Source organism: Pinus tabuliformis, chromosome 3_2 (assembly GCF_031772625.1).
Source record: "Pinus tabuliformis cultivar Carrire ecotype Pingquan chromosome 3_2, CPIR1, whole genome shotgun sequence".
In the NCBI taxonomy this organism is placed as follows: Eukaryota; Viridiplantae; Streptophyta; class Pinopsida; order Pinales; family Pinaceae; genus Pinus; species Pinus tabuliformis.
Window position 1 is genome coordinate 137,304,879 of NC_142302.1, and position 27,024 is coordinate 137,331,902.

The window sequence follows — 27,024 nt, forward strand, 5'->3', positions numbered from 1 at the left end:
CTGTTTCCCTGTTTGTCTTTCAATCATATTTTTAGACTGCTTAAAGTATTCGAATGTATGACTCTTCTTACTTAAGAAATACACCCAAGAAAACTTCGTACAATCATTAAGAAACAATAGGAAATACACTGCACCTCCTAATGATTTTTTCTACATGGGACCACAAAGGTCCATGTGCACTAACTCAAGTATATCCCTCTATTTCTTTTCTACTCTAATAGGGAATTCTTCTCTATGCATTTTTCCTAAAGTACAAGCATCACAATCATTATGTACTTGCTTTAGCATAGGAAGATCTCTTACCATTTCTTTCCTCTCTAGTAACAGCAAATCATTGTAATTGATGTGGCCGAATCTCTGGTGCCAAAGCTCTTTTGTAGTCAGGCTCGCTACTGTCAATGCTCGAACCAGTGCAAGTATCACATCCAACTTGTACAGTCCTCCTGTTCGAATTCCTGTAGCAATTGTCTTCATTCCATCTAGCAGATCCTTAATGTAACAATTAGATTTTTAAAAATCAATTTTCAAATCCTGATTTGTAATCATTGATACAGAAATCAAGTTCTTTGTTATGCCAAGCACATACATTACATTATAAATTTGTTTGATATTACCATCAAGTAGAATGACAGAAACTTTCCCACATCCTTTGCTTTGATGACTTATGTCATCACCTAAGTAAATTTGTGTGCCTTCATTGATTTCTTTAAAATCCTCCAACTAGTGCTTGTTCCCTGTCATGTGTGTTGATGCTCCTGAATCTACATACCAGATGTCTGCATCAACATTTTCATCATGATCTGCCATGCACAATCTTAAATTCTGAACCTGATCACCTTTCGCGATATGACCTGCATGTCTCTTTGGCTTCTGTTGTTCTTCATGATACTTCTTTTTCCTACATTCCCTGGCAATATGACCCAATTTCCACAATAAAAACATTTAGTTTCAGAGTAGTTTTTATTTGGGTGTGTACCTTGGGTCAGATTTGGCCGTTTATGTGAACTTGCTACATTTCGCTGTTGTGGACCTCCTTTCCCTTTGTAGAAGTTCTTCCTCGCCACCAATGCAATATCGACACTCTGGGGCTTCAGAGTCGATCTCCTCTCTTCTTCCCGCATCAGTATACCTGTCAACTCTTCAAAATGTGGGATCTTTTCTATGGCATTAATCCCAGTGATGAACATCTGATAATCATCAGTGACACCATTCATTGTAATGGTCACAAGATCTGTATCGTCCATTGTATGACCAATATCTGATAATTTGGTTTTCAGATCCTTGATCCTTGCTACAAATGAAGCAATCGTTTCATTCTCCTCCATCTTCATGGACAAAATCTTACTCTTGAGGAACAAAAGACGATTTGAATTACTGATCTCGTACAGTTCCTTCAGAATTCCCCAGATCTCGTTAGCTGACTTACCTTCTCTTATGTGCGGTATAATGCAGTCTTTCACTGACATCTTTAACATTGTCCTTGATCTTCTTTCTCGTTTCTCCTAATTTGGGACCGATGTTGATCCAGTCACGGGCCTCGGTTCATCCCCATTCACAAGATTCCAAGCACTCTACGCTTCTAGTAGACTCTCCATCTTAAACTTCCAATTTTCATAATTGGAACCATCAACCTTGTCATGCTCATTCATGCATGCTTCAAATATGTTGCTATTCATCTTGGTGATTTAGAAAGAAAAAAACTCGACAGGTAAAAGATGTTAAATTTACCCCAAATCTATGACAGAGATAGATCATTGTTGTTTGATCTTGCAACACACGTGCAGATCACCGTGGCTTTCTTCTCAGCCTCCAGACAACCTCCTGTTGTTAGCTACAGTCTTGTTCTTGGCTTCCCCACTCAGCTTCTCTGACAGCTACAACCTTGTTCTTGGCTCCCTTTGCAATTTCTTTGATTTACACCATCGTTGCAGATATACGCCCAATATCTGAGACGGTCGTAGAAATACACCAATTTTCTAAGACGTGTCGCAGGTATACGCCCAATATTCGAGACGGTCGCAGAAATACACCAATTTTCTGAGACCGTCACAGTTGTACACTGAAAAACTGCGACGATCAAAAAGTAAAATTTAGTAGTGCTATCATCGCGGCTATCCACTCAAAACCTGTGACGATTTTGGTTCAAAGAACTAGCCACCAGCTAGCGTACAGGTTCCTCAGCCTTGATGCTCTGATACCATGATAAAAATGGTAATGTTTTTATTAATAAAAATAAAACCCACTGGTCAGCTCTACAAAAGAGAGTCTGAACCAGGAGAGTTTGGCTTTGCAGAACGCTCTACATTGTTCATCAACATTACACATTAAATAGAATACATGGTTTTAGGGAAGTTAGAATAGCATCCTAAGAAATAGAAACTAATTCCTATCCTGAGGCTACATGGACCAACTCTACCTATTCTAGGATATTCTCCATTATCTTCAACAAAAACCACATGTTTCTTTATGATTTTTTTTGTTTTTCTAGTGTTTATGCATGAATATTTATGTGTTGCTTTCAACTATTTTCTAGTATGTAGATTGGGTACTAGCGAATTGAGAGTGATGTGAGAGGGGGTGGGGGTAGGGGTGGGGAGGAGGGGCCATAAGAGATTCCACCTTCACGTGGTTGGCATTGTCTAGTAGATAATAAATTAGGATTTGAAACCAAGAGGAGATCATTCAGGTATTCATGAAATCAAGTATTTTTAATTATTATTTAGCAAAAAAATGTTATTTTATTTTATTTTTTTATTTTGTTGATTCTTAAGTGTTGGTTGAATTAGTAGAACAATCGTTGGAGGAGATTGTAGTAGGAAGCTTTGGCATTGATTCTTTTATACAAATCACTCTTATCTATTCCCCTAAACCATGTATCTTCAAAAAGGAAAAATAGTCCAATGTATCAGAACTGAATCGGTGACCGAACTAGAAAACCCTCTGAATCGGGAAGTGATCAAAACTGGTAAAAAAATCAGACCAAAAAAACAGTCAACCAAAAACACATAAAATATTCAAATTTTAAAGAAAATAATATATATTCATGTGCATTCATATGAATCCAAGCCATTTATGCACAAATAAGAAAAAGTTCTCATTTATATAGAATGTAAGGGTGCACATAACCAAAATAGCATCGAATGCAATCTATCTTTGAACCAAAAATACATCAACAAATAGGCTCTAGATGGTCTCTAACATCCAAAACAAATCATGCTACAACAAATAACTAACTACCATCAAAATCATTGTCTATATTGAGATCTTTATCATCAATATAACCCTCTAAGCATTAAAATAAGATAGAAAAAACATAACATGTCAGGTAAAGATTTTGTTTGAGTGATGGGTACATTTTTAGTAGGGTCATGATAAAGAATTTCAACAACCAATGCCACTAACATCAAGGTAAAAAGAGGGTTTGGTTCCCTTGATTAAATACTAATTCCATACCCTCATAAATGAAAAATCCGATGGAAATGTTGCAAACCCTCCAATCCTGAAAAAACTATTAAGTTTGTTGGATTTTGAGTGAGATCTAAAATTCTACTTTCTCCATATGAAAGATAATGAGGTCAAAACCAATTTCAAACATCTTGAGTCATTTCATGGTAATGTTAAAAATTAAACTAAAAGTGACGTTCTCCTTTATCTTTCATTTAATCCCACTTTTAATTTAAGAAATTAACATTACCATGAATTACATAGTGATACTAGTGTCATAGGCTTGAATATGAGGTTGGCCCACTACAAAATTCTTGTTTTTTGTTAAAAAAAATAAATTGTTTGGAACATCTTTGGTCGAATTGTACAAAAGGTCGGTTTGGTACAAAAATGACAGGTTCAGTGAAAAAAGGTTAGTTTGGCACCAAACCGGGCATTTTTGTTTTTGAACCTCGAACCGACCCATTTTTGGTTATGAACCTCGAACACTAGAACAAGCATAGGGAATATCCATATCTCCTTTGTGGAGATGCTACAATTGTTGAATGTTGTATTTGTTAGGAAGATGAAAACAAAGAAGATATGAAGATTCCTTATGTCTGTTCTACCATTTTGAAGGTACAAGGTTTAGGGGAGGGGGCATAAGAGCTTCCATATTCATGTGGTTGGACTCGTTTAGTAGAGAATAAATTAGGATTTGAATAATCTTTGAACAAACCTCCCTCGATCCAACAAAGCAACAACAAAGTCAATGTTAGATTTTAAACTTATGTGACCTTATTTTGGAAAAAGATAGTTTAGAATATTCGCGATATTATATGAATCTTGTCGACATTTCGAATCCCAAAGGGGATCCATCATCAGGACAGTAAGTGAGGGAATGAAAGAAGAGTTAAACGACCAAAGGGAAGATGAATAAATAATAAATGAATGAACAAAATTATTAAAAAGAGTTGACTAAAATCCTAAAGCTATAAAAGCTAAACCTAATTTAATTGATTAGAAATGAAAAAATGCAGAGAAATAAATGACTTAAAATAAATAAATAATAAATAATAATTATGAATTATTAATAATAAATTAGTTTTATTTATTTATTAATAATTAATAATTTATTCATTGTAATAAATAATTATTATTATAAATAAATAATCATTAATGATTAATTAATTATATTTTGTTTAATAACAACTAACTATTTATTCATTTGAAATAAATAAATGATTCATGATTAATAATAAATAATAAATAATTATCAAATATTAGTAACCAGTAATTATAAAATTAATTAATTATCAATAATAATTAGTTATTGTCCACAGGGTCTTGGATAGATGGTGATTGGGTGTTTTGTTAAGGCACTCCTTGATGTGAAGTCACCAGTTCAATTCCTCGCCCCTATCAGGGTGATATATTGGACATGTTGAAGATGTATTCCTACCAAGATTACAAAAAAATAAAATAATAATTAGTTATTTACTTATTAATAATTATTTATTTATTTATTGTCCTGAGGATGAACCACATTAGTTGGTTCAAAGCGTCGGCCACATAATAATGATGTGATTAATTTGAAAGATATTCTTGCTTATAACTATTCATTTGTAATAAATAAATAATTAACTAATAAATTTATAGAGTCTAAAACTAATAAATTATAATGTTAATGATGGAGCTAAAAAAATAAAAATAAAAATTATATATATATATATTTTAAGAAATTTCTCTGTGAAATCAAGGGAGGTTTGCTCCAAGATTAGACTACTCCAATAAACTATTCTCGAAACCAAGAGGAGATCATTCGGGTATTTAGGTATTTATTTTATTATTTGGCTAATTCTTTAAGTGTTGGTTGAATATTCTGTAAAAAATTTCTATAACAACCTTTAGAGATCAAAGCATTCATCTTTGTGTGAGGGCCAAGGAGGAGTTGGAGTAAGAAGCTAGGAGACTTTCAATTGGGACTCAAGGTTAAAAAACTTAGTTAATGTAATGTGTCTCTTGTTATGGATATAGATCTATATGATTTTCCCCTACATTATCTTGTGTATTCAATGTTTTATGGCAAAAAGATGGTAGATCTAATCTTCCTTGAGTAGATTAGGTTATATATAACAATATCAATATTCCTATTGCTTGGAAGGGTTTTATATTGGTGTTTCTTGTTCTCTTGTGTGTAGGAACCAAGTGCTAGGAGATGGATTTGAATTTTTGGGCTATATCAGCCATGATTATGTAAGGACAACTACCAAATAAAGTGTATGGGCCACATTCTCCATTCCCTTAGCATTTATTATTGATGTTTTATATAGTAGTAGAACGTATTCCCTTCCAGACAACAATGTATAATATATATTATATTATGCACAACAATATATATTCATATATATATTATATTATATATATGATATAATATATAATATAAATAATCAATAATTAATTAATAATAAAAAAAGGCGTGTTTATTAATGAAAAACACCCTAACTATGTGTATATATTGGGGCCTTCAATTCGAATCATATATCAATAAATATCTCATATATCATATATCAATCGACTAATAATGTTTACTCAATTATAAAATCATAATTAAGGTTGAGAATTTTTCTAAGTGTGAAATTATTGATCATAAGGCAATAACTACCAAGATTTGAAAATAGGAAAGAATTCAACATGGTATCAGAGCATTGGTAAAGAGCCTACGGTATTTTCCAAAATAAATTCGTAAAAGAATTTGTTACAGATCCGTAAAATGATCTTACTAGATCAAAAAAAGAATTTACGTATCATTTTGTAATATCTTTTTACGGTTGTTGGTTTATAGCTCCATGACTTTGGTAAACCATTGGCCCATGGTATTTCTTATCATATACAACAAAACAAAAGGCTTTATTAAATTGAAGTTCATGTTAATACAAAGCTACTCCATAGTTGGAAATAAATTAATTTATTTTTCCATTTACAAGATGGTGCCCAATCTCAGAGTAGAAGATAGGCTAGATGGAGTAGACAATTTCAGATCATGGAAGCATAAAATACTTCTCATCCTAGAGGAGAATGAGCTCTTGGATTATTTCAATAAATACCTCCTAGAACCAAAAGAGGAAGAGGTCAAGGCAAAGAATAAGAAGAATGTGCCCATGTACAAGAGGATCTTGTCAAATTCAAACAAAGACCACTATTTTCCTCATGTATCAGAATTGAACACACCAAAGGAAATGTTTGATGCGTTATCAAGATTATATGAAAAAAATAATAAAGCAAGGAAGCTAACTCTAAGGCTCAAGTCATAAATGTAACGATGAACAAATTAGATTTAGTTTCTACCTACTTCATGATGAATTCTCAAATCAAGGATCAACTAGCAGTTATTGGAGATTCAATGGATGGTGCAAAGCTTGTGACTATAACTCTAAATAGTTTTCCTTCTTCTTAGGATGAATTTGTTCAAGGAATTTATGCAAGAATGACATTACCTAAATTTGATAAGCTATGGAGATATTGTGCTCTAGAAGAATCAATATTGATATACAAGACACATAATACCAATGATGAAGAAAATCAAGCTCTTAATGCGCTTATGAAGAAAGGAAAAGAAAGAAGAAATACCAATATGAAGAAAAATATAAGATCAAGTTCTAGATCACAAGAAGGATGTATTTAAGATTAGGTGTTACAACTGTCAGAAGTTGGGACACTTCTCTTACCAATGTTCTCAAGGGAAAGGAAAAAGAAAACATCATGCACATGCAATAGAAATGGATGAGTCTACATCTCAGAAAAACATAAGGGATACAAAAGATGAAGAGTATGCCTTTGTCTTAGTTCTCACATGAACCATCACTCAAACCTAGTGATATTTGGATAGTAGACATGGTGCTTCCAAGCACATGACTGAGTTCTGAAATTCTCTTACAAATTTGACAAAAAAGAGTTCATCCCTTCAGGTGGAACTTGGAGATGATTCAAAGCATGAAGTAAAAGGAATAGGAGAAACATCCCACCAACTTGATTAAAGTAAATTCATTTCAAGAAAATATGTATTTCTTGTACAAAATTTTAAGAATAATTTTCTCTCTATCTCTTCTTTAGAGAGATTCAACCGACATGATTGGTATCCGAGAGGGAGGATTGTATAAATTAAAGGGACACCCAACACAAGCTCTTGTACACAATAGTATTAGTTCCAATGAGCTATGACACCGAAGACTTGCTCACCTCAGCTACAAAACCTTGCCATTTTTGAGCTAAATGGTCAAAGGTATACCAAATATGTAGGTGGAGTATGATGGACTATACAAAGGTTTTTCACTTGGAAAGAATGCCAAGGGAATTTTTCCAAGCAATGACAATAGATCTAAGGGGATCTTGGACATTATACATTCATATGTATGCAAACAAATGATTGTACCATCTCTAAGTAAATTTTTATATTATGCCACTTTTATTGATGATTTTTCATGCAAAACATGGATCTATTTCTTGAAAGAAAAAGATGAAGTTTTCAATAAGTTTCAAGAGTTCAAGGCTTTAGTAGAAAATATCTCTGGAAGAAATATTAAAGTCTTGAGGTTAGATAATGGAGGTGAATACACCTCAAATGTGTTCAAATAATTTTGCAGAGAAGTGGGGATTAAGAGAACGTTGACAACTCCCTAAACCCCCAACAAAATGGGGTTGCAGAGAGAAAGAATAAATCAATTGTAGAAGCAGCTAAAACAATGATCCATGGCTATAACTTACCCATGTATCTATGGGAAGAAGCATCCAGAACAACGTATATGTTAAAAACAAAAGTCCTCATAAGATATTAGGGAACAAGGCTCTAGAATAAGTATTCACAGGAAAGAAACCAAAAGTTGGCCATTTAAGGATATTTAGTTATCTAGTGTACACACATGTTCCCAAGGAAAAGAGAAGGAATCTAGAGCCTTCAAGAAATAAGGGAACCTTCATTGGATACAATGAGACTTCAAAGGATTATATAATATACATCTCTAGATAGAGAAATATTGAGATTAGAAGAAATACCATCTTTGATGAAGAAGTAGATTTTAGGAAATCTAGAGAGTATCACATGGACGAGGACAGAGAGGAGCAAGAGGCTCCCAAGGATACAGTGGTGGTTGAATCTACTCCAGAAGAACATATCCAAGAAGATCAAGATGAGACAGTAAGAGCCAAAGATACCAGTAGATCCACCCAAAGAGGTTACCATCATTAAGAAGAGATCATATGAGATCTTTCTTAGCCAAGGGAAGTATACAATTGGCATCTTACAGAGATTCACAATGATAGAATGAAATTCCATGACCACACCTATGGTTACGAATATAAAGTTCTTGAGTGATTCTTCTTCAGATTTGGTTAATCCCATGATACACAAATAGTTGATAGGAGCCTTGATGTACATGGTTAATACTAGGTTGGATACATGCTTTAAAGTGAATACATTGAGTCAGTACATGGTTGAGCTTGGACATGTACATTTGGTAGCAGCAAAGCATGAATATAGGTACCTTCATGGTACGATTAGATATGGACTCAGATATGTATCAAATGTGAAGTAAAGCTACAAGGTTATATAGACACTTACTGAGCAAGAAGTGAAGTAGACAGAAAAAGTACATCAGGATGTTGCTTCAATTTGGGAACAAGTATGATCTCATGGTTTAGCAGAAAACATTTGTTAGTGGCACTCAATAAAATAGAGATAGAATATATAGCAGCCAATGATGCAAGCCATGAAGCAGTGTCGCTTTAGAATTTTCTTGTAAGGTTGATCTAGAGTTAGATCCAAATTTGATATATTGTGATAATCAAAGTTGTGTGAAGATTTTAGAGAATCCATTCTTCCATTATAAGTCAAATCATATAGAGATCAAATACCATTTCATTTGAGACATGGTACAAAGAGGAAAATTATAGCTTCGACACATATCCATAAATGAGCATACAACAAACATTCTCACCAAGCCTCTGTGTCTAAAGTGAAGTTTGAATACTTTGGAGACAAGCTTGGGGTGATGCAGAATGTCCACCATAGTTGAGAGGGAGTTGTGATGTTTCTCCTACAATGGGTAGATACTTTCTCTCTGACCAAGGGTTTCCCAGATTAGTCATGTGAAATGATTGAGGGAGTAACAAGTATTCTGGTATAAGTCTTGCCTACGCCATGTGAAGTGGCTAGGTGTGACTGGGACTAATAGGAGAGGAGAAACATATTAGATATTTGCAGCATAGTCTCGAGACTATGGTGGTAGTCCTGCCCATACCATGTGAAGTGGTTGGGTGTGATTGAGACTACTAGAGGAGAACATCATGGAAGAATATATTTCTCGCTAAGAGGGAGTGTTGATATTATATATATATATATATATATATATATATATATAATTAATATTGAAAATAAAAGACACGTCTTATTGAAAAGGCATGTCTATTAATGAAAAGACACCCTGACTATGTATATATATCAGGGCCCTCAATTGTAATCATATATCAATAATTATATCATATATCTTATATTAATCTAATAATGTTTACTCAATCATAAAAAAAAAAAATTAAGGTCGAGATTTTTTCAAGTGTAAAATTATTGATCATAAGGCAATAATTACCAAGATTTGAAAATAAGGAAGAATTCAACATATATTAAGATTGATTGCATTAGATATAGTGGAAAATTGCATTGTAGTGTATCTGACATTTTGTCTGGGAAGGATCTAGTGTTTCTTCATTAGATTTTGAGAATCCTTTGCTCTTATATTCAATCCACTAGTTACACCTTATCAATCCACTAGTCGGACCTTATTTCCAATTTTCAATCCACTAGTTGCACCTTACTTCCAATATTAAATCTACTAGTCACACCTTATCCAAAAAAACTATTTTTCTACGCGATGGTTAAATCCATTTGGACATCTTGTTCTTTTAAAATTGATCCTCTTGAATTATCCAATTTACCAGTTATCCTCTCTCCTTGTATTTGTGGGATTGAAACAAGCTATAGCTAAAGACCTATGGAAATTCCTTTGGGAAGGAGGAAAAAAAAACCACAAGAATTTTCATTTGGTAAATTGGTACATAGCGGGAGCCCCCAAATCTCATGGTGGGATAGGAATAAAAGACACTTTTTCGATCAACCAAGCCTTAGGATATAAACTCTTATGGAGATTGTTCATCAAGAAATTTGACAAGTGAAAAAATGAAATCCATAGAAAATTCCTCTCTAGATACTGACATCATTATTTAGATTAGACCTTTTGGCCCTCTGATGGTTCACAAATGTGGAAGTTTCTCTAGACATCCTCTCCTCCCATTCAAGAGAAGTTCTCATGGACTCTGGATAATGGGAAAGACATTCATATTTGAAATGATAACATAATGGGAAGGGCCCCCCATCTCTTATGTCCCTCCCTTCCTTCGTTTGAAATCATGGCTTCATGGCCAAGGAAAATCCTCCTTTTATGACATATCTTATTGATCCCTCCCATTTGGGGTATGGAAAATTTGGAATTTAGGAGAATTTACTAAACAAATTCATATTCTTCTTCACTCTTTATTCTCCACTATCCAAGCATGTGCTCCAAGGTCATTATTTGAGGAATATTCCAAGAGTTGGGAATATATTTGTTTGTTGCTAGATTGTTATTCCCTCAATGAAACTTGGAATGGATGCATCAAGGTGAATATGGTCGGTCTACTGCCAAAATGAATTTCACACATTTAATGAAATTATCCATAAAGTAGCTTGATCCATCTAATGATTTATTATCACATAGTCACTTGGATATTTTTATAAGCTAGGTATGGTTTCTAGAGTGATCTATGGAAAACATACCTTCAATAGCAACATATTTAGATGATTTTGCATCAATTTTACATAGGGATTCTACAACAAGTTGTTGCGGACCTAATTCTATACCAAATTTCTACAGGTATGATTCTATAATAGATTAATAATTGGCCTATTTCTCCAAAATTACAACATGGGTTTTTGAGAAATTATTGTAAGCACACTTGTTGTATTTATTTCTTTCCCCAACAAAAATCATGAATACCCATCTCATGGATTGCTAGATATGATCAAATCACTAGTTAAGATTTTGTAACTTGTGTTGTTGAGGTTACTAATGAGGATGCTAGTAACACTCTATGAATACTTTAACACATCTTCAGGACTGAAGGTTTCCATAGAATTTTGGAAGAGGAGATACATTGTAGGAGATTCATCATTTCCATAAATTTATTTATAAGTTTCTTATAACGTTGCTTATCACTTTATGACTATATGATGATGTGAAGAGGATCAGTTTCTTGCTAAGAATGCACCCAATCTTTGAATTCAGTTCCATACAAGACATATCTAATTCAAAGTTATCATCTAAAAGGAATGCATCACCGTTAGCTTTCAACAACTTCTTCAAACTGATAGTGTCAAGATGCACAATTTTCCTCCTACACTTCTGTTGAGGCCCTGAAAATCGTTGCAACAACATTAGGGAAACCACCCGGTCCGGACCTTAGTACAGCTCCTTTTCCGTTTGGAATAGTGGCTCCGACTGGGGATAATGGGACCAGTTTCCCAAGAATTATAAGTAAATGGGATGGATGAGTGACTTATGATATATGATGGTGATAAGCAAACAACTAAAACTATCGGCGAAATATACTAACTATAATCTAATCCCGGGACTTATCAATTTTTAAAGCATAGCGTTTGATAATCTGTGCTTTAAGGCAGGCATATAGATGACTCTAACGCTAAAGCATAGATGTTTAAACCATTTAAGATTGCTCTGCATAATTAGTTATGCAGAGCGATAATAGCGAATTACTACACTTTGTCATTCATATCATTGCTACATGCATGATTAAAAGAGAGGGCATATCACAAAACATCCAATAGTGGAACGAAATGAAGATTTGCTGTTACAGCGCATACATGTATTCAACAATAGCAAAAATAATAACACAGCAATTCATATAAGAGGAAAGAACACAGATGCAGATAAAAGTACCATGTAAGCTGCTTAACAATCCAGTATATTAATCGTTATGTCGCAGTCCTTCCTTCAAACCAGAAAGCATTCCAAACAAGAGACAATAGTGCGCAATTGTATAAAACAGCCTTCTCGTTAAATTAAGAACTATCGGTCGAGTTTCACAAAAGAATATAGGCTGAAGCACAGTAGTGCAAACTTCAGCCTTTAAGTCTATTACAAAATTTTACGACCCTTTCCAAAACAATGAAAGGGTCTATAAATACTAAGCTAATCTAAATATCTAAGAAACTGAAAAGCTATTAAATTGGCATCAATAAATATTTCTTCCATCTTCCTTGGCGATCTGGCAGTCGGCGGCAATGCTTCATCAGGTGGCCTCTTTGCCTTTAAACCTTAGCTGACATATCGCCAGCATTGGCTCTACTTCCGGTGGAGTGTTGAGACGCGAAGTGAGCTGGGCATCATATGTGGCATCCTGAATGTCGGGGATCAGGCATCCGAGAGCATCTGTTAAACATTTGAGGGCCGACCTTTGAGTGTGTGGCTTGATTAGAAAGAGCCAATATGCCTCGGAGGTTAAAGTATTTACTCCAGCGATTAACCTTCCCTTTTCTTCCAAGTCATGATAACTTGTTTGTTCAATCATGTTTGTTGTTGTTATGCTTCCAGGTGTGCACTGGGAAATCATGTTTGCCAAATAGAGTGTGTTGTTGACTAAATCAATCATATTGATGGCAATCATTTTACACCTTGAAGCTGCCCTTTCCGCTTTCATCACCTGAGTGTTCCACTCCGTGAAGAGTATGTCCTTGTATGTCTCATAGATTCTAGGCAAGTTCGCTGCCTTCCCCACAGTAGTATCTTTCCATTCAAGATATCCGGCTATGGTTTCTTCGGCCTGATCTAGCTCATTTCTGGCTTTCTCTATCTGTTGACATACTGCTGTAGATATTTCGCATAATGGCTCAGCCTCAGTAAGTTGCTGGCATAGGAGTCTAATCTGAGATATTAATGCGCCATTTATTTGAGCTGCTTCTGCTCTGAAATCCTCCACTTTCTGGGTGCCCTTGATGTCTTCAAGCTGCGCTAATAGTCAAGCTATTTTCTCGTCTTTTGATTTCATCATCAGCTCATTCGCCGCTCTCAACTCTGCCAATGCCTCTGACAATTCTTTCTGCTTCTGGATTGCGCTCTGGTCGATTCTCTGTTTTTCAGTCTGCAGTTGCTGGGTTAATATATTGTTTTCTTGCTGTTGTGCTAGCAACTGTTCTTCTACCTGCGCTGCCTTGTTTTTCGCCTCGGTTACTTCTGCCTGTAATGTAAAAATCTCCTGGTCCTTAGTCTTCAATAGAAAACTTACCTCCGATGCCTTGTCAATAGTCGCTGCAGAATAAGCTCCCGCATACTGCGACAGCTTTGTTAGATCATCGGAGGGATCCAATTCCTCCTTCCAGACTACATTGCCCGTAACTGTTTGCTCAGGAAAGATAGAAGGTTGATCAAGCCTTCGTCTCTTCCTTGAGCGCTTAACAATGGCTTTATGCTTTGGGCTGTAGAAAACATCCAGAGGAGGAATATCTTCTACCTGGAGAACAATTTGATCGGAAGGGTCTTTAGTAATTACCTCGACATCCTTTGAAATGGGTGGGCCGCTGGTTCCGCTTAGAACCTGAGAAGAAGTGGTATCTGGTGCATTGCTTGTCTTAGAGGTGTCTGTGTCTTTGGAGCCTTCCTTTCCACTGATAATGGAATCGAATTGGTTCCATTGTTTAAGAAATTCAGGATCAATGGAGGTCTGTTTATGTTGCTCTGTCTGGGATTTGCTCCGCTCTTTTTCTTGTTCTAACCTTTGCTGCTCTTCTAGTCCTTTTCGCTGCTGCTCCTCTAACTCTTTTCTTTGTCTCTCTTCTTGCTCCCTTTTCTGTCTATCTGCCAATTCCTTTTTCTGCCTATCTGCCAGTTCTTTCTTTTGTTTCTCCTCTTCTTCCTTCTTCCTATGTTCCTCTATCTCTTTCTTCTTTCTCTGTTCTTGATCCTTCTGCGCCTTTTGCTGTTTTTCTATCTGCTCCTTCTTCTGCCTCTCAGCTTGCTCTTTTCTTTGCTTTTCTACCTGCAGCTTCTTTTGCCTTTCCTCCTGTTGTTTCTTTTGTTCCTTAGTTGTAACAGGAGGTTGGCTCGTCTGTTGCCGACCAGGCTCGCTTGAGGAAGACGTTGGGGTTGTTGTCAATAAATCTAGAGGCAGAGTTTGCAACCTCTGCTCTCTAAGTTTATTGAACTCGGTTAACGTCTCATCATTATATCTCATTCTAGCAAGCTCTTTGGCCTGGCTTATTGTATCGGCGACGACGAACAGGTCATCAAACATATCCTCTTGATGGTCAACTTTTGTTAATTTGGCCTGTTCTAGGGCAGTGTAGGCAGTTTTATTTGGATCATAGAGTCTGCTTGGGATAGTGGCAAGGGATAAAGCTTGTATCTTTGTTGCCTCTTTTTCTGCATGCTTGAGATCATGCAGAGTAAAAACACCAATTCTCAAGGGAAAAGAGGGCCAGCCCCTCTTCTTTTCTTTCTTGAGAGTTTGTGTGACACTCTCGGCCATAATCTGGTAGGAGATTTCTCGGGCCAACAATTTGTCTAGAACATATAAAGGGAGAACATGCGGCTTGGCTTGGCTCCCAAAAACCCTAACATAGGTAAAATGCTCTTCCCCGAACCAACTTGCTACAGCTGGTAAGTCGAAGGAAGCCAGATAGGAGATTTTGGGAATAGGCCGATCAAAAATGGAATAATGAATGGGAACCATAAAACCATTGCAAATTTGATACACATGGTCCTTGTAAGAGGACTTCCACAATTTCTGATGGTACAAATGAATGGGTGAAGGGTCTTGGGTGGTCCACCTCCAACCGAGGATAGGAAACTCAGAATTAAAGCACAAGGTATCCATAATGTAAGCACTATAATAAAATTGTGGGATTTTCCTTTCGGTAACTCTGGATTTGGCTCTAAAGTCACGAACAGCTACGGCCAACTTATCGAAAAGAATGGTGGCCCAATCCATGATTATACTATTAACAGCTGCTTCCATCAGGGGAACCATTTCTATGTCGAAATTAGCAGAGTCATGTAACCCCCATAGCCTACACATCATAATCCCCACATAGCAATAGGGAGAAGCCAAAGAGTCGACGGAGTACTTACCCGAGCTTTCATGCTTGTGTTTGGCCGGATTCTGCCTCCAATCCCGGATGGGTTCAGATTGTACTTCATTTTCGGCTGCAAATTTCTCCACGAAGGCTTTGTTATAGATTTTCTCCGGCTCGGGCAAATGATACATTTGCCTTAGGTGCTCTGGCTTGAACGACCCGAAAATCCTTCCATCCCTTGTGTGAAACGTTCTATCGATGATTGGAATTTCCTCGATTGCCCAGCGCACTACATCAGTGTAGGGAAGGACCTGCTCTCTGGCTGCTATCCTGTGAAGAAAGGAGTCGGCCAAGTCTTTGAGAGTAGCATCGGACTTCTTTAGTACATCCACACTAGCCTCTGTCACTGTCAATTTCGGTTGCTCAGCCTCTAATAGATTATATGTGCCCTGCCATGAAGTCCTAGTGAGACCAGTGCACGTAGTGTCTGAAATTATGCCTTTCTTCTTATCTGCGGCAGCTTGTCCTGCAACAGATCTAGCAGCGGAGCCCGTGGTCCTCTTGGATTTCTTCCCCATCATGCTCAGGCTTCTCTCAACAGATGAATTCTACACAAATGCAAGAGAAATCGTAACAAGGAAATAACAATGACAATCCATAACGGGAAAGATATATCATTTGAAGTGTGGTGAGATTAATTCTCAAAAGTGGCTGCGGATCCAATCACTGGGAAGATATTGCAGATGCATTAATGGTGATTTAAGGCCTGCTACCCATTAAATGACTATTACACCGTTATCCGGCTGAATGACCCCCTTAAGCGTGCAACAGATATTTTGGCGGTTAAACGCAAGTGTTCGTTAATCGAAGGGGTAAAGTTTTAAATACACATGCATTACCTTATCCCTGCATTTAACGGCATTTTGAAATTTGCACTTTATCAACCGGATATCAATATAACTTTAAGGCTTCAAGCGATGACTTTTTGAGAATGCCGACCGCCGATGAGCGATATCGCATCGCATCGGGGAATAGATGCTACACAATTATTAGGAAAAGATCCTGCCGATTTCCGATTGCGATATCGCATCGCATCGGGGGTAAGACCCGAGTGCCTTATCAAAGTGCATGGGATTCTGCTGACGGCCGATGGCTATATCGCATCGGGTCGGGGTTTATAACTTAAAGCGTTTTTTTTTTTCACATGAGGCAGCGCCGATAGCCGATCGCCGATATCGCGTCGCGTCGGGGCGTGAGTTATGTGCCCTTATTAGGTGTGCATGGAATATCGCCGATCGCCGACAGCGATATCGCATCGGCGGAGAACAAGGTGCCATTTTAATGTATTTCTCATGTCATTGCGATATGCGATCTTGCGATCGCTTTATCACAATAACAAAAGATTGTTTTATTATTGGAACACTATTATTCAAAAAGGCTTAAATACATAAACTCATTTGATTGTCATACCTTTTTGAACACAAAAGCATTGATGCCAATTTAATTTTAAAAAGGGACCCATTCCATATGTTAATTTTTTGTGAATGAAAATGTTATGAAATGGGGGGTTGTTGTAGAGCACAACAAATGGCGATTCGCTGGAAGAACCAGTTATCTCTGAAACTAATACAAACACTTAAGCTTTTCCAAAATAGAAACTCAATCAGAAGGGGAAACTTCTAATATAACTGGATATTCATGCGTTCTGAACAAAGTGAACCTATTCTGTTAACTTCTTCCCATTTAGTTTCAAGAAAATAAATACATTCTAAGTTTTTAAAATAGGCCTTTATTGGTTTATAATGATACAACAGAAAACTTTCCCAAATCAGCTTTATAATTAACCCCTCTGTCATAGGTAGAGCCTCTGTTGCCAGCAAACATTTATAGTCTCGACAGGGATACCTTTTAACCATAGTATTGTCCACTTTTCCATTCACATAAGAGTGTAGTTAACAAAATGAATCTAAAACATGTTCTCATATTTTATTTTTCATCTGTTTTTCCTTCTTTGTCATTGATAAGATAAAAAGCCATTGTCCTGGTTTGGTGGCCAGCTGTTGACAATGCCATTCACTGGTAATAATTTAACTGAGCAAGCTGGCTCGTGATGAGACCTCTTGTCTTGAAATTTCAAGCCATTACCCTATTTTGGTAGGCAATATTGGTAATGTCAGTCAAACTATTTTCCTATGAACATGGTAAGCAGGCTTGTAATAAGACCTCTTATCTTTAATCTTTTATATTTTAGAATTACACTCTGAGTAACCGTAAACTTTAGTGAATGGGGTGAACAATCTTCTCCTTAAGAGCAAATGGATGACAGGTGAAGAGTTGAAGATGTTGAAAATGGGTTAGTTTCTATCTTAAAATGGATAACCTTTGGAGACCAGTTTTGAAAACAGAAAATGATTCACAGAACTTTTACATCTTGAGAAGGGTCTTCAAAAGTTAGATTGTGGTTTCAGAACACACGGATATCTAGTTTCCTAGAAATTATTCCTTTTGATTGAGGGTTATACTATCTAAAAGCAAATATTCATATTATTTTTGTGAGACAGCTTCTTCAAACACAGCAAAAGGTCAATGGGGATACTCTACAATTTTATTTCCTACCAATCCTACAAACTACGCAAATCTACAAAGAGGAGAAGGGATTACCTTCTCAATTAAAGAATTTCTTCAGGATCAGGCCGTTAACAGGGAGAGAATCTCTCAACCCTGATAAGTCTTGAAATATAAAGGTTGAATGGCCTATCTTCTCACAGATCTGAAATGGTCCAAGCCACATTTTCTGAAATTTGGTATGCTTACCTTTATCTTCATGGGCCTTGTCCCATTTGAGAACTAAGTCACCAACTTGAAACTGTTTGGAACCGGATGATGCTGAGTCAAAGGATGCTTTGATGATTTGTTGATGTTTGGCATGAGTGATTCTGGCTTTTTCCCTTTCTTCTTCTAATTTGAGAATTTGGTCATGTCTAAGTTGGATAGAAGAAGAAGGAGTCTCTTCAATGTACTGTACTAGGGCTAAAGAGGGTAGAACAAGATTCGTAGGCAATACTGCTTCTTTTCCATATACCAGATTAAATGGGGAGGAACCTATAGAAGCCTTTTGTGTTATTCTATCAGCCCATAATGCAAACACTAAAGATTTGTGCCAGTTTCTATGATTATGTTCAACAGTTCGCTTAATGATTTTGATGAGATTCTTATTAGTAGATTCGGCTAAACCATTTCCATGGGGATAATAATTAGCAGAATACTTCAGTTTAAACCCCCTCTTAATAGCGAAATCATATATAGCATTTCCTGAGAAATAGGAAGCATTATCAAAAACGAGAGCGTTTGGGACACCAAACCTGGTAATGATGAATTGGTCTATGAACTCGATGATTGCCTCTGAATTCGCTGCCTTTAAAGGAATAGCCTCCACCCATTTAGTAAAATAATCGGTAGCAGTGAGGATATACCTATGTTGTTTGAAAGATGGTGGAGTAATTTCCCCGATGATATCTAATCCCCATTGTTCAAATGGCTGTTCAATGTTGACAGGTTGCAGAGGGAAAGCTGATTTCCGTTGTCTTCCACTAGAAGTTTGGCAATTGAAACATTTTCTTACGTATTCATGAGCATCTCTAAACAGAGTAGGCCAATAATATCCAGCATGAATAACTTTGTGAGCTGTTGTGTCTGCTCCAAAATGTCCTCCTGCTGGTCCATCATGTAGCTCCTGCAAAACCTTTTGAGCTTCAGGTTTCTCAAGACATCTTAACAGGATAGAATCATAATTTTGTCTAAAAAGCACATCATCAATGAGAGTGAAATTCTTTGCTTTTAACCTAATGGCCCTTTTATTTTTGTAAGATAAATTTGGAGGAGCATAACCATTCTTCAGATAAAATATTAAATCTGCATATTGAGATTCAGAATCAGTGACACTTATCTGATTGATTGATTCAGTCTGATCCATATCGCTTGATTCAGGAATGTTTGATGCTCCTGCCAATATCCTGCAAAAACCTTGGCCCCTAACAATCTTTGTTGGCTTTATTTCTAAGTCATACTCTTGAAGCGCTGTGACCCAATTGGCCCTTTTTTCACCCAGTTCTTTTTGAATTAATAGTTGCCTTACCGCTGGGAAAGGGACTATAACTTTTGTGTGAGTTTTCAAAAGGAAGGGTCTGTAATGTTTGACTGCTTTGAATACAGCAAAGGCTTGTTTCTCCACATCGGAATAATTTAATTCGGCACCCTGAAGATTTGAACTGAAAAATGATATTGGTGCCTCTAAATTGTGAGCATTTGGCTGCGTGAGAACTGCAGCATAAGATACATCGGACGCAATGGTATACAATGTAAAATGATTAGAAAAATTTGGAGTATTCAAGGCTGGGGCATTGATTATTGATTGCTTGATAACATCAAAAGCTTGCTTTTCTTCTGATCCCCACTTGAAGACTGAATTCTTCTTGATCATTGTCTGAAGTGGTAATACAATTTGAGAAAAATCTGGAACAAATCGTTTGACAAAATTAATCTGACCCAAAAATGACTGCATTGATTTTTTATTGTGTGGGAAAGGGATTTCAGAAATTTCCTTAATCCGATCAGGATCAATATAAATGCCATCTTTGGATACTATAAAGCCTAAGAGTTTTCCTTGATCAAGAGCAAAGAAAGACTTCTTTGGGTTCAGAGAAATACCATATCTTTTGCATCGCTGAAAGATTTGATTTAAGTCATGCAAATGATTATATCTCTTCTTAGAATACACGGTAATATCGTCTAGATAGACGACTACTGATCGATTAATCAACCCTTTAAAGGCTATATCCATGGCTCTCTGGAATGTCGCTCCCGCATTTATGAGTCCAAAAGGCATTTTCTGATATGCATAGGTTCCCCATTTTGTTCTAAATGTAGTTTTAAGCTGGTCATCAGGATGAACCAGAACTTGATTGTACCCTGAAAAACCATCTAGAAAGGACATCAATTCAGAGCCTGCCACTGATTGGAGAATTTGCTCCATAGTAGGCAATGGGAAATTGTCTTTTAAGCTCGCTTTATTCAAGTTCCTGAAATCAATACAGATTCGAATGTCGCCATTTTTCTTTCTGACTGGCACCATATTAGAGACCCAGTTTGAATGTCAGACCGGAAAAATAATCTTGGCTTTCAAGAGCTTGTTAAGCTCCGACTTTATCTGGCTCTCCAAATTTGGATGTATTTTTCTTAACTTTTGCTGAATCGGTTTCTGATCAGGAAGCATAGGAATGGTATGCTGGATAATAGATGTATCATATGTCTTCAAGTCATCATATTTCCAAGCAAAGACCTGTTTGTTTTTTCTTAATAGTTTAATAAATGCTTCCTTTTCTTCCTAGGAAAGTCCTATTCCTAAGTTGATGTTTTGAGGAGCATCGTTAGTGCCTAGATTTATAAATTCAAACCTAAGGGTAGAACTTTGAAGCTTTGCATTAATTACAGGTTTAAACATGTCTTTGATATCATAAAGATCTTCTAGCTTTACCACAGGCTTAGGGATCGAATTTTCTTGAGGCATTTCTTTCATCTGTAGATCATGATCATTTTCCTCAATAACTTGATTATCATAAGACTTCTCAGAAGTTAAAAATTGCAAAATATCATCATCATGATTAAATACTCTCCAATTAGTGACATTGTCAGGAATTGAAGGCCTAAAAAGTAATTCTACAGAAAATCTATCAAGGCTGTAGTCTTCAGAAGGTAGAAGCTTAGAAGCTACATTGGCTAGTAGGTCAGCTGCCGAATTTTGGGATCGAGGAATGGAGGAAATGTTGAATGCCAAAAAGTGTGAGGTAAGCTCTTGGACTAGCGATTGGTAATGTTTAAGGTGAGTCGAAAGGCAATGAATTGCATTTCTAACCTGTTTGACAATGATTTCTGAATCGCCGAATACTTTTAGATATCGCACTTCAAGGCCGATTGCTTTATATAATCCCTGGACTAAAGCTTCATATTCGGCTGTGTTATTAGTGCATTCAAATTCTAACCTACAAGACAACATTGTCTTTTCTCCTTGTGGACTAACCAAAATGCAACCTGCTCCTGAGCCTTCACTGGACTTAGAGCCATCAAAATATAAAGACCAAAATAAAGGAGTATTAACAAAAATATCTACATTTTTCTCAGCATCATTAAAACATCTGGACTTATCAGTTTGTGAAAAAATTTCAATCTGAGATGTAAAATGATTGACTGAAAAAGGAGATGGTTGGGCAACAAAGTTGCCAAAGAATGATTCTGACGAATAGTTCCCCAAAATGTTGTTGTTGAATGCCACAGGTTGGTTTTCTTGCTCAAATTCAGTAACTGTGTGGGTCATATGCTTCTCTCGATCGATCCTTATTTGATTTGGCTTTCCCTTGTAGGGAAGCCACATATGTGACCAATCTGTGGAAATATACCCATGCAGTTTTTCGGACCAATCTCTGCTCAAAATTAAACCATAAAATTCATGTATGTCTGCAATTAAGATGTCAATCCTCTGTACAATCCTGGGGTCGGCAGACAACCTGATGGTTACAGAATTAATTTCTCCCACAACCTGCACTTTAGTCCTATCCAACTGTACAATATGAATGGTAGACTTCTGGGGTTCAATGTTCAGCTTAGAACAAACTGAAGCTGGCATTATATTAGATGATGCCCCAGAGTCAATTAAACAGTTGTGCAGATTTATGTTATATATCTCATAGGTCAAAAGAAAGGGAGGAGTATGTGAATTTGATCTGTCCCCTATCAGAACTGAATCGGTAGCTTCAACCATACCTGCAGGAGGCTGGCCTGAATCATTGGCAGCTCTTGCACTGGGAAGGGGAGTAGAGGGAACTGCATTTAATTCTTTAAGAAGTAATTTTTGTTGATGCTTTAATTTGCTAAGCTCAAACATGGTTATATTTGCCTTAGTTTTCTTCATGTCATCAACAATGTTATATTCCATTGAATCAGATACCACTAATGTCTTGGATGTTGAAGGAGAATTAGAAGTTGAAGGCTGGTTTTGGGGAACTACTACAGGCGACTTCTTTGGGGGGACTTTTTCCTTTGCTGTAGCAGCACCTGCGCTCCTCTTCTTTGAAGTTGCCTGGGCAGGTTCAGAAGTACTTTTACTTCTTGTAGTAACCGGAAAGGCTTCTTCTTCATTCTCGGTATCAGAGTTTGGGAGTATAAAATCCCACATTCTGTGGCATTCAGCTACTTCTTCTTCATCATCGGTTTGTGAAGTTGTTTCCTCTTCCTCTTCTTCTTGCTCTGAATCTGCGTTAGATATAACATTGGGCGGCTTTGATTCAGTTTTCTTATAAGTTCTAAATGGTCTTTTGTTTGAGGTTTCGGCCACCTGCTTCTTTATCTCGACCATTTCGTTAGACAATGTTTTAAGGACCTTTTGTAAACCTTCCATGTCATACGGGTCCTTTGGGGTTTTCTTCTTGGAATCTTCTTTAAACGAGACTTTTTTAGCTTTTCTATCTTCCAAAGCAGCTTTCTTTTCTAGAGCATTGATGCGCTTTTCAACAGCAAATGCTTCTCTCATGTTTTCAGCTAAGGTAGGTTTCCCAGCCCTGTCTACAAAAATAGCTATGTTGGCAAGTAGGGCAGTAATATACCATTCGCTTCGGATTTGTTCACTTGGTTTAGAAGCGGTAGGGATTTTATTCAAGAGTTTATTAAATCTGGCATTAAACTCCTTTATTGGTTCCCTGTGCTCTATTCTCAGATTGGAGAGGTCGTTTATTAAAGTAGCTAAGGACCTATCATCTCCATATTTGGTAAGAAACTGCACTTGGCATGTATTCCAACTGGTAATTGAACCAGAAGGTAAGGAAAAATACCAGGATCCTGCTGATCCTTGTAAGGTGTAGGGGAAGAGTCTTACAACAACATCTTGCTCTGTCACTCCTTTTAAGTTAACTGCTAACATAAAATTGTTGATGTGTTCTTCAGCCTGGGTCCCGTCATCTGGATTAAATTTAGGCAGCCATTTTTTGGGAGCATCTGGTAGATCATGCAATGGTGCAGGCATGTTGACTGCACCTGGCCTAGTCCATGGGTCTGCCATTATGATAGCGACAATGGTTGACACTACATGTTGGGATTCCAGATGTATGGGAAGGGATCAAAGATGAGGAGTGAATAGGTTGGGATATTGAGGCTTCTGATACCTGATGGGCGACAATTTGTAATGGGGGAGTGGATGGTTGACCTCGCAGAGGGGAAAATGCAATGGAGGACGTGGATGAGAGCTCTTCACTATCAGATCCTTCAGTAATTTTCTTCGCCCTTTTCCTTTTAGGTAAAGGAAACTCAGTGGGTTCAATACCGAGTTTTTCGCTCTGAAGTCTGGTGAGAGGATGAGTGAGATTGAACTGCGAAGTCGCGCTGCCTTCTGATACCTCAGATTTCTATGGTGAAATCGAGAAGCTCTGAAGTTTATGGATTAGAGACTGGACTTCAGGTGATTCAAGACTTAATTGTTCTGTGGTATGGTGGGTTTGAGCAGTGGTAGTTGATTCCTCTTCTCCTTGTTTCGATACCGGCGAACCAGTATGCAAATGGGAAGGTCGAGGGGATTCGGAGGGGGAAATACTCTTGGAATGGCTTATAGGTTTAGACTTATGTGCCATTCACAGTTGATGCCCTTCTTCTAGCGCCAAAAATGTTGAGGCCCCGAAAATCGTTGCAACAACATTGGGGAAACCACCCGGTCCGGACCTTAGTACAGCTCCTTTTCCGTTTGGAATAGTGGATCCGACTGGGGATAATGGGACCAGTTTCCCAAGAATTATAAGTAAACGGGATGGATGAGTGACTTATGATATATGATGGTGATAAGCGAACAACTAAAACTATCGGCGAAATATACTAACTATAATCTAATCCCGGGACTTATCAATTTTTAAAGCGTAGCGTTTGATAATCTGTGCTTTAAGGCAGGCATATAGATGACTCTAACGCTAAAGCATAGATGTTTAAACCATTTAAGATTGCTCTGCATAATTAGTTATGCAGAGCGATAATAGCGAATTACTACACTTTGTCATTCATATCATTGCTACATGCATGATTAAAAGAGAGGGCATATCGCAAAACATCCAATAGTGGAACGAAATGAAGATTTGCTGTTACAGCGCATACATGTATTCAACAATAGCAAAAATAATAACACAGCAATTCATATAAGAGGAAAGAACACAGATGCAGATAAAAGTACCATGTAAGCTGCTTAACAATCCAGTATATTAATCGCTATGTCGCAGTCCTTCCTTCAAACCAGAAAGCATTCCAAACAAGAGACAATAGTGCGCAATTGTATAAAACAGCCTTCTCGTTAAATTAAGAACTATCGGTCGAGTTTCACAAAAAAATATAGGCTGAAGCACAGTAGTGCAAACTTCAGCCTTTAAGTCTATTACAAAATTTTACGACCCTTTCCAAAACAATGAAAGGGTCTATAAATACTAAGCTAATCTAAATATCTAAGAAACTGAAAAGCTATTAAATTGGCATCAATAAATATTTCTTCCATCTTCCTTGGCGATCTGGCATTCGGCGGCAATGCTTCATCAGGTGGCCTCTTTGCCTTTAAACCTTAGCTGACATATCGCCAGCATTGGCTCTACTTCCGGTGGAGTGTTGAGACACGAAGTGAGCTGGGCATCATATGTGGCATCCTGAATGTCGGGGATCAGGCATCCGAGAGCATCTGTTAAACATTTGAGGGCCGACCTTTGAGTGTGTGGCTTGATTAGAAAGAGCCAATATGCCTCGGAGGTTAAAGTATTTACTCCAGCGATTAACCTTCCCTTTTCTTCCAAGTCATGATAACTTGTTTGTTCAATCATGTTTGTTGTTGTTATGCTTCCAGGTGTGCACTGGGAAATCATGTTTGCCAAATAGAGTGTGTTGTTGACTAAATCAATCATATTGCTGGCAATCATTTTACACCTTGAAGCTGCCCTTTCCGCTTTCATCACCTGAGTGTTCCACTCCGTGAAGAGTATGTCCTTGTATGTCTCATAGATTCTAGGCAAGTTCGCTGCCTTCCCCACATCAGTATCTTGCCAATCAAGATATCCGGCTATGGTTTCTTCGGCCTGATCTAGCTCATTTCTGGCTTTCTCTATCTGCTGACATACTGCTGTAGATATTTCGCATAATGGCTCAGCCTCAGTAAGTTGCTGGCATAGGAGTCTAATCTGAGATATTAATGCGCCATTTATTTGAGCTACTTCTGCTCTGAAATCCTCCACTTTCTGGGTGCCCTTGATGTCTTCAAGCTGCGCTAATAGTCGAGCTATTTGCTCGTCTTTTGATTTCATCATCAGCTCATTCGCCGCTCTCAACTGTGCCAATGCCTCTGACAATTCTTTCTGCTTCTGGATTGCGCTCTGGTCGATTCTCTGTTTTTCAGTCTGCAGTTGCTGGGTTAATATATTGTTTTCTTGTTGTTGTGCCAGCAACTGTTCTTCTACCTGCGCTGCCTTGTTTTTCGCCTCGGTTACTTCTGCCTGTAATGTACAAATCTCCTGGTCCTTAGTCTTCAATAGAAAACTTACCTCCGATGCCTTGTCAATAGTCGCTGCAGAATAAGCTCCCGCATACTACGACAACTTTGTTAGATCATCGGAGGGATCCAATTCCTCCTTCCAGACTACATTGCCCGTAACTGTTTGCTCAGGAAAGATAGAAGGTTGATCAAGCCTTCGTCTCTTCCTTGAGCGCTTAACAACGGCTTTATGCTTTGGGCTGCAGAAAACATCCAGAGGAGGAATATCTTCTACCTGGAGAACAATTTGATCGGAAGGGTCTTTAGTAATTACCTCGACATCCTTTGAAATGGGTGGGCCGCTGGTTCCGCTTAGAACCTGAGAAGAAGTGGTATCTGGTGCATTTCTTGTCTTAGAGGTGTCTGTGTCTTTGGAGCCTTCCTTTCCACTGATAATGGAATCGAATTGGTTCCATTGTTTAAGCAATTCAGGATCAATGGAGGTCTGTTTATGTTGCTCTGTCTGGGATTTGCTCCGCTCTTTTTCTTGTTCTAACCTTTGCTGCTCTTCTAGTCCTTTTCGCTGCTGCTCCTCTAACTCTTTTCTTTGTCTCTCTTCTTGCTCCCTTTTCTGTCTATCTGCCAATTCCTTTTTCTGCCTATCTGCCAGTTCTTTCTTTTGTTTCTCCTCTTCTTCCTTCTTCCTCTGTTCCTCTATCTCTTTCTACTTTCTCTGTTCTTGATCCTTCTGCGCCTTTTGCTGTTTTTCTATCTGCTCCTTCTTCTGCCTCTCAACTTGCTCTTTTCTTTGCTTTTCTGCCTATAGCTTCTTTTGGCTTTCCTCCTGTTGTTTCTTTTGTTCCTTAGTTGTAACAGGAGGTTGGCTCGTCTG